This window comes from Mixophyes fleayi, chromosome 9 (genome assembly GCF_038048845.1).
Source record: "Mixophyes fleayi isolate aMixFle1 chromosome 9, aMixFle1.hap1, whole genome shotgun sequence".
Classification (NCBI taxonomy): domain Eukaryota; kingdom Metazoa; phylum Chordata; class Amphibia; order Anura; family Limnodynastidae; genus Mixophyes; species Mixophyes fleayi.
In genome coordinates this window covers 113838952-113847516 of record NC_134410.1, presented here as the reverse complement: position 1 = coordinate 113847516, position 8565 = coordinate 113838952, and the positions used below count along the sequence as shown (strand labels likewise).

Sequence of the window (8565 nt, the reverse complement as noted above, 5' to 3'; positions counted from 1 at the left end):
TAGAGCGGGGGCGAGAGAGAGAGAGTGAGAGAGAAGAGAGAGCGGGGGCGAGAGAGAGAGAGAGAGAGAGCGGGGCGAGAGAGAGAGTGAGAGAGAGAGCGGGGGCGAGAGAGAGAGAGAGAGAGAGCGGGGGCGAGAGAGAGAGAGAGAGCGGGGCGAGAGAGAGAGAGAGCGGGGCGAGAGAGAGCGGGGCGAGAGAGAGAGAGAGAGAGAGAGAGAGAGAGAGAGAGCGGGGGCGAGAGAGAGAGAGAGAGAGAGAGAGCGGGGGCGAGAGAGAGAGAGAGCGGGGCGAGAGAGAGAGAGAGAGCGGGGGCGAGAGAGAGAGAGAGAGAGAGCGGGGGCGAGAGAGAGCGGGGGCGAGAGAGAGAGAGAGAGAGAGCGGGGGCGAGAGAGAGAGAGAGAGAGAGAGAGCGGGGCGAGAGAGAGAGAGAGAGAGCGGGGGCGAGAGAGAGAGAGAGAGAGAGAGAGAGAGCGGGGGCGAGAGAGAGAGAGAGAGAGAGAGCGGGGCGAGAGAGAGAGAGAGAGAGCGGGGGCGAGAGAGAGAGAGAGAGAGAGCGGGGGCGAGAGAGAGAGAGAGCGGGGGCGAGAGAGAGAGAGAGAGAGAGAGAGAGCGGGGCGAGAGAGAGAGAGAGCGGGGGCGAGAGAGAGAGAGAGAGAGAGAGAGAGCGGGGGCGAGAGAGCGGGGCGAGAGAGCGGGGCGAGAGAGCGGGCGAGAGAGCGGGGGCGAGAGAGCGGGGGCGAGAGAGAGAGAGAGCGGGGGCGAGAGAGAGAGAGAGAGCGGGGCGAGAGAGAGAGAGAGAGAGCGGGGCGAGAGAGAGAGAGAGAGAGCGGGGCGAGAGAGAGAGAGAGAGAGCGGGGGCGAGAGAGAGAGAGAGAGGGGCGAGAGACAGAGCGGGGCGAGAGAGAGAGCGGGGGCGAGAGAGAGAGCGGGGGCGAGAGAGAGAGCGGGGGCGAGAGAGAGAGCGGGGCGAGGAGAGAGAGCGGGGGCGAGAGAGAGAGATGGGGCGAGAGAGAGAGAGAGAGAGAGAGAGAGCGGTGGCGAGAGAGAGAGAGAGACAGAGAGCGGTGCGAGAGAGAGAGAGACAGAGAGCGGGGGCGAGAGAGAGAGAGAGCGGGGGCGAGAGAGAGAGAGAGCGGGGGCGAGAGAGAGAGAGAGCGGGGGCGAGAGAGAGGGCGAGAGAGAGAGGGGGCGAGAGAGAGAGAGGGGGCGAGAGAGAGAGCGGGGGCGAGAGAGAGAGCGGGGGCGAAAGAGAGAGAGCGGGGGCGAAAGAGAGAGAGCGGGGCGAAGAGAGAGAGCGGGGCGAAGAGAGAGAGCGGGGGCGAAGAGAGAGAGCGGGGGCGAAGAGAGAGAGCGGGGCGAGAGAGAGAGAGCGGGGGCGAGAGAGAGAGAGCGGGGGCGAGAGAGAGAGCGGGGCGAGAGAGAGAGAGAGAGCGGGGCGAGAGAGAGAGAGAGAGCGGGGCGAGAGAGAGAGAGCGGGGGCGAGAGAGAGAGAGAGAGAGAGCGGGGGCGAGAGAGAGAGAGCGGGGGAGAGAGAGAGAGCGGGGCAGAGAGAGAGAGCGGCGAGAGAGAGAGAGCGGGGGCGAGAGAGAGAGCGGGGCGAGAGAGAGAGAGAGCGGGGCAGAGAGAGAGAGAGAGAGGGCAGAGAGAGAGAGAGACGGGCGAGAGAGAGAGAGAGAGAGACGGGCGAGAGAGAGAGAGAGAGAGAGACGAGGGAGAGCCACAGAGAGAGGGGACGAGCGAGGGAGAGCCACAGAGAGAGGGGACGAGCGAGGAAGAGCCACAGAGAGAGGGGACGAGCGAGGAAGAGCCACAGAGAGAGGGGACGAGCGAGGAAGAGCCACAGAGAGAGGGGACGAGCGAGGGAGAGCCACAGAGAGAGGGGACGAGCGAGGGAGAACCACAGAGAGAGGGGACGAGCGAGGGAGAACCACAGAGAGAGGGGACGAGCGAGGGAGAGCCACAGAGAGAGGGGACGAGCGAGGGAGAGACACAGAGGGAGGGGGCGAGCGAGGGAGACACACAGAGGGAGTGGGCGAGCGAGGGAGAGACACAGAGGGAGGGGCGAGCGAGGGAGAACCACAGAGAGAGGGGACGAGCGAGGGAGAACCACAGAGAGAGGGGACGAGCGAGGGAGACACACAGAGGGAGGGGGCGAGCGAGGGAGACACACAGAGGGAGAGGGCGAGCGAGGGAGCGACACAGAGGGAGGGGGCAAGCGAGAGAGATCCAGACAAAGAGGAAGGGGCAAGAGAGCCAGACAAAGATGGGGTGAGCGAGAGAGCCAGACAAAAAGGGGGTGAGCGAGAAAGCCAGACAAAGAGGGGGTGAGCGAGAGAGCCAGACAAAGAGGGGGTGAGCGAGAGAGCCAGACAAAGAGGGGGTGAGCGAGAGAGCCAGACAAAGAGGGGGTGAGCGAGAGAGCCAGACAAAGAGGGGGTGAGCGAGAGAGCCAGACAAAGAGGGGGTGAGCGAGAGAGCCAGACAAAGAGGGGGTGAGCGAGAGAGCCAGACAAACAGGCTGAAAGAGCCAGAGAGAGCCAGACAAAGAGGGGCTGAGCGAGAGAGCAAAAGAGGGGCTGAGCGAGAGAGCAAAAGAGGGCTGAGCGAGAGAGCAAAAGAGGGGCTGAGCGAGAGAGCAAAAGAGGGGCTGAGCGAGAGAGCAAAAGAGGGGCTGAGCGAGAGAGCAAAAGAGGGGCTGAGCGAGAGAGCAAAAGAGGGGCTGAGCGAGAGAGCAAAAGAGGGGCTGAGCGAGAGAGCAAAAGAGGGGCTGAGCGAGAGAGCAAAAGAGGGGCTGAGCGAGAGAGCAAAAGAGGGGCTGAGCGAGAGAGCCAGACAAACAAGGGCTGCAAGAGCCAGAGAGAGCCAGACAAAGGGGGGCTGAGAGAGCCAGGCAGAGAGGGGCTGAGAGAGCCAGGCAGAGAGGGGCTGAGAGAGCCAGGCAGAGAGGGGCTGAGAGAGCCAGGCAGAGAGGGGCTGAGAGAGCCAGGCAGAGAGGGCTGAGAGAGCCAGGCAGAGAGGGGCTGAGAGAGCCAGGCAGAGAGGGCTGAGAGAGCCAGGCAAAGAGGGGCTGAGAGAGACAGGCAAAGAGGGGCTGAGAGAGACAGGCAAAGAGGGGCTGAGAGAGACAGGCAAAGAGGGGCTGAGAGAGCCAGACAAAGAGGGGCTGAGAGAACCAGATAAAGAGGGGCTGAGAGAGCCAGAGAGGGACAGACAGAGCCAGTCAGAGAGAGATAGAGCGAGAGACAGAGATAGAGACCTAGAGAGAGAGGCACACAGAGAAAGAGCAAGAAAGAGTAAAACATATCTGCATGAGTCCTGTTTTTGTTTTCCCATTACATGTTATTCTTGGCAAATGCTATATCTAAAAAGGAAAATAAAGCAATAAAGATGCTTTTGAAAAAAAGTACTTGCCATTCAGCAGATTCAAATTATCAGAGCAGTAAAAGTAATCAAATAGAAAAATATAGAATATTTCACCAAAATACATAACTTATTTTCACATTTGTTCATGTGGCCATAATTATTTCTTCTGATGTGCTATTGACAATGAACCAGAATCCCATTTACCACTATATTCTTCATCCTACCATTGCACTTTCAGATTGCTGCTATCTACAGTTTATTGTTTACTTTCCAATCATGTAATGACAGCAATAATATCTGGTGTTAATCCGCAAAATCCCTCTGTAGCTACCGGGCTTTTGTTTCCTCCAATCTTGATAGTGATCTGTGGACTGTGATTGCTAAAGCCCGAGGGGGCAGTTTGGATTTCAGCTTCAGCCTTTTGCTTTGTTAGGTAACTTTCAGAAAGAAGAAAACACAAGATGATTTGTCTTCTGGAGAGACAAAAATAACCTGTCCTTATTCTTACCTGTATCCCACAGCAGCAATTACTCAAATCACAAATGGAACCAGATAGGTCCCCACTTATCTTTGCACCAGCGACTGAATTTCTAGCTGAAGCTATCAGAAGCCAACAAGACATAATAGGGACTACATTGGCCAACTCCCAACATAACTTCCTGCCTATTTGCAGATAACTTTTTACTTACATTTTCGAAACCGAGAGGCTTTTTTATGCATAAACCAGATCCTTCTTAATTACTCCAACGCATCCTACTAGAAGTTGAACACAACTGAAGCCGTCACAATTAAACTAGGGTCTGATTTATTGGAAGCTCTTCAAAAAAGAAAAGGAAACAAAAGAAAAACAATAACCCTACCAGTGAAACACGATTCTCTTAAATATCAAAGGATACTATTACCTAAAACATATAATAAAACAAAATTAACTGAACTTCTGACCTTTCCTTCCAAGATCTATCAGCATTGCAGCACTATGAGATATTGTGGCTAGGTGGTTTAGTAGCAGTACAAATGAAGGAATTACATCAGTTCTTGTACTTCTTTGGGGTAATGCCAATTTGTTTACCCAATGCTTTACTTTATAACAACAAATAAACTTACTAAAATTTATTTGGCAAGATACTAAGTCAAGTTTCTATAAAAGGGATGCAAAAGGGTGTGCAGTCTAGCTGTTCCAAATTTGACAGCCTATCATATGTCAGTTATACTAGACCACTGTTGGCTAACCTGTGACACTCCAGGTGTCATAAAACTACAACCCCCAGCATGCTTTGCCAATATATAGCATCTTATTGCTGGAAGGGTATGCTGGGACTTGTAGTTTCACAACACCTGAAATACCACAAGTTAGCCAAGCCTGTACTAGACCAAAGGGAGATCTATCAATGGCTGATATTGCTCAAGTCTTCTAAGTTTTAGTTAGTTTACATGGCAACTTGTAATTTGTCTAATCTATTAAAGGCAAATCACCCTGTAAGTCTCCTTTGGAAAAAAAAATACTAGTAAAAAAATAAATAAAATAAAATCATAGTAACACCTCACATTCACGGAATGATTGGTTTTTGCGTTGTGAAATGTGACACAGGAAGAATCTAGTAAAGGTGATTTTAAATATCACAATGAAAAAAACTACAAACTACTCTCCCTGGTTTCAGACAATTGAAAAGTGAGGATTCCATTCATTTCAGTATCTGCTCTGCCAACCACAAGCAGCCAGCATGTAATCATTGGTTATGATTGGCTGAACCTTCCCCATTAAGTTCTATAAACACATTCCAATTTCGTTGTCAAATAGAAAAAAATGTATCACCTATTCAAATGGATGGGAAAAGTACTGATTTTGCTCAGCAGCTTAAATTGACTAAAACAATTTAAAATAAACTGAATTTTAAGATTTGAGTTTTAGGAATGATTTAAAACTGTATTTATAGTAATCAACTTATGAACAAAATTTGACATTGACAGATCTCCCCCCAAATATCAATTTTGGAATAAGCACAACAATCACAAGCAACTGGGTAAACTGGGTAAAGATGGAACAAATAAAATCCCACAGATGTAAAACTAGCTGATAATTTAAAATTCTTAAAAAAAATATATAGACCAGCATCGTTAGTCCCCATTCTTGTTTTCGGTCTGGGATTAATAATATCTTGTTACCACCCCATTATTTGCCAGTTTCATATATTTAAAAACAAATCTCTTCTATCTTTCTATAGAAAGGTTTTACGTAACATTAACAAACCCTTCATTGAACGAAGACTATAAAGGTTTGGGACAATAAATGTTCCTACATTCTTCATGGGCAACATGAGTCTCTCTTGTTGGCTGATGCAAGATATGAATTTTGGCTGAAATTTTGTATAAGACGCCCATTTAATTTCGCAGGATTGTATTCCTACTTGACCGCCTCAATGTTGAATTAATTGTAGACATAGGATAGAACCGCCATATGGTATTGGAATCCCCAAAATCCGTTGTGAGCAAAGACCTCTTCATTCTTACAAAAGCTTAAAGTACCTTTATTCGCTCTTCCAGCATATGCAGTCTTTAACACCACCCAGGACCAGACATCGCCGGATGATCAATTTGAATCAAACATTGAGAGCCACCAGATCTGCAATCAATTTTAAGCCTTTGGAATCAAACAATTCCACCTGGTAAGAGTTCAGTTAAAGAAAGATTGAATCAGATCTCACAGTTGGAACAATTACATGCATTGGTATCTAATAACAATTTTTCCAGTCTACTCTGGCCGGTGGTTCCCATAATCTGGGACCCGCATTTCCAAAGAACATGTTGAGATAGAGATACAATGTTATGTATTCTACACTAGAGTTGTATACCTTTATCTCTGTACTTATTTTACACAACAGCAATTGCAGCGGTAAATTGTATGTTTGTCTTTATTCTTGACAATAACCCAGTCTCCTTATAGCTCTTCTGTCTACCAGGTGTGTTTCCTATGTAATACAATCATGTGTAAGGCTGGGTACACACTGCAGGGTTTGCAGACGATTATCAGGCCAAACACACGATAAACGATTTTCATTCCAAAGCACATCCTATTGTTTCACTTGATTGAAACTGAACTAAAAATCTCATTCAACGATGGAACAATGTCGTTCCAATTCTGCAGTGTGTATGCACTCAGGACCAGCAGTGTCCACAGATCTCTATGGAGTGTGTAGAGTCACAATCTTTTCAGACGATGGTTATGACAATGAAGAGCACAGATCTGACGGTAAATCGTGTAAAATGTGTTTAGTGTGTACACATTGGGACCTTTCCCCCCCCCCCCCCAGTAGTTGATAAAATCATTAAGGATATCGCATCGGGAGAAATTGTGTAGTGTGTACCCAGATAGTCAGGGCCCATTGTAACAATGTAATGTTTGTAGCAACCAGTGTTTATACTCATTCACCTGCCAAGCCTCTTAAAATGTGTTTCAATGTTATCATTAACAGGAAGCGAATAAGCACAAATATTTATATTTACACAAATCAAGTGAAATTTGCAGTAGGAATAGAACATGTCTCTTCCTCTGTGTGTGGTCATTTTTTGATGGCACCAACAGGCACCTATACAAGTCAAAAGCGATCAGCCCTCCAGGCTCCAGTGCCCTGATGTTGTACAGCTTGGTTACCCAGCCGTGTGGCTAAATGAAACAGCGATGCTGTTGGGCGGCAATATCTGCACCTCTGTGGCCACCATTAGCCTGGGAGTACTGAATGTGTAAGGATTTTTAGAGGGCTTCTGTTTTCCCATTTATTACATAGGTCTCCATAATCGTCAGCGGACCCGTACGGATTTACTTACAAACTGCTCTGAATCGGTTTCTGCTTCATTCTGTAAATCGGTTTAAAAAATAAAATCCATATAAATGAAAACGGAGTATTTCATGAAACAAGAGTCCAGAAAAAAACGAAGGTAAATGGCATAGATAGTTAATTATATGTTTATGTACACTATCCCCAATGATTTGCATCAAGGTTTGGTGTGTCACTACATTCTACAGTTCCCAGGTGAAAACTCTTATTAGAAACCTGTGGTGGTTGCCTATAGCAACCAATCAGATTCTAGCTATCATTTTCTAGAATGCATTAGATAAATGATAGCTACAATCTGATTGGTTGTTATGAGAAACACCACCATTTTTCCATTTTAGAAAGGTTGATAAATATACCTGCAAGTTATGTCATAGGGATTATATGTGATCTATGTTTCAATTATAAATTACACAAATTAGTTGGAATTTAATCAGTCAAATGTCATCTGTGTCCGGTGGTCTTCCTAAAAAGGTTGGGAACCAGTATGCCAACCATAAGGGATAAGGGAAAAACTTAAATCCCGAACAGACACTACTTAAATACAGAGGTTTTGTCATTTATGATAGTAAAGAATAGACTGCATTCGTTAGGGCAGTACGGTGGCTAAGTGGTTAGCACTTCTGCCTTACAGCGCTGGGGTCATGAGTTCAATTCCCGTCCATGGCCTTATCTGTGTGAAGTTTGTACGTTCTCCCTGTGTTTGCATAGGTTTCCTCCGGGTGCTCCAGTTTCCCCCCACACTCCAAAAACATACTGGTAGGTTAATTGGCTGCTAACAAATTGACCCTAGTCTGTCTGTCTGTGTTGGGGAATTTAGACTGTAAGCCCCAATGGGGCAGGGACTGATGTGAGTGAGTTCTCTGTAAAGCGCTGCGGAATTAGTGGCGCTATATAAATAAATGGTGATGATGATTCGTTTTACTGAGCAAAAGCTAAAATGTGGCACTGAAGGCACAGCTCTGTGCTGGCTCTATGATAGCACCATAGGAGAACTGGCTCCTAATAATAATACCTAGCACTACAACAATACCGGATACAAGTCTTATTTTTATATTTTGGAGGCACACTGTACAATGACTTTAGCAGAAAACAAAAAGGAACGCCAACTTTCCTAAGGTAGCACTGGCCACGCACGCATAACAAAAAATTCAACTTGCAGGCATAGGCACCACTGGTTTGCTGTCGCTACGACAACATTTAGTCACACACACTGATCAAGTTGTACACTCCTGTTCTTCTACGAATAAAGCTAAAACATTCAAAAACAAAATATTGTAGAAATAAAGAACAGCAGGGTGCTCCAGCAGCACATAGATAGAAGCTTTGTCCATGTTCTGTCAGATGTTGCAGTGTCACCTTACACCCAGT

At 47.7% G+C, this 8565-nt stretch overlaps 1 long non-coding RNA gene across 1 annotated transcript in view; it reads right to left on the bottom strand.

Annotated features, from left to right (window-relative positions):
- Positions 1-7540, bottom strand: part of LOC142101012 (uncharacterized) — an 11710-nt gene extending 4170 nt beyond the window's left edge. Inside the window, exons 1-2 of the long non-coding RNA XR_012678949.1 lie at positions 5888-7540; positions 4054-4181 (exon numbers count right to left, since the gene is read on the bottom strand). This is a non-coding gene — a long non-coding RNA (uncharacterized LOC142101012). The remainder of the gene's footprint in view (positions 1-4053; positions 4182-5887) is intronic.
- Between the last annotated feature and the right edge of the window lie 1025 nt (positions 7541-8565).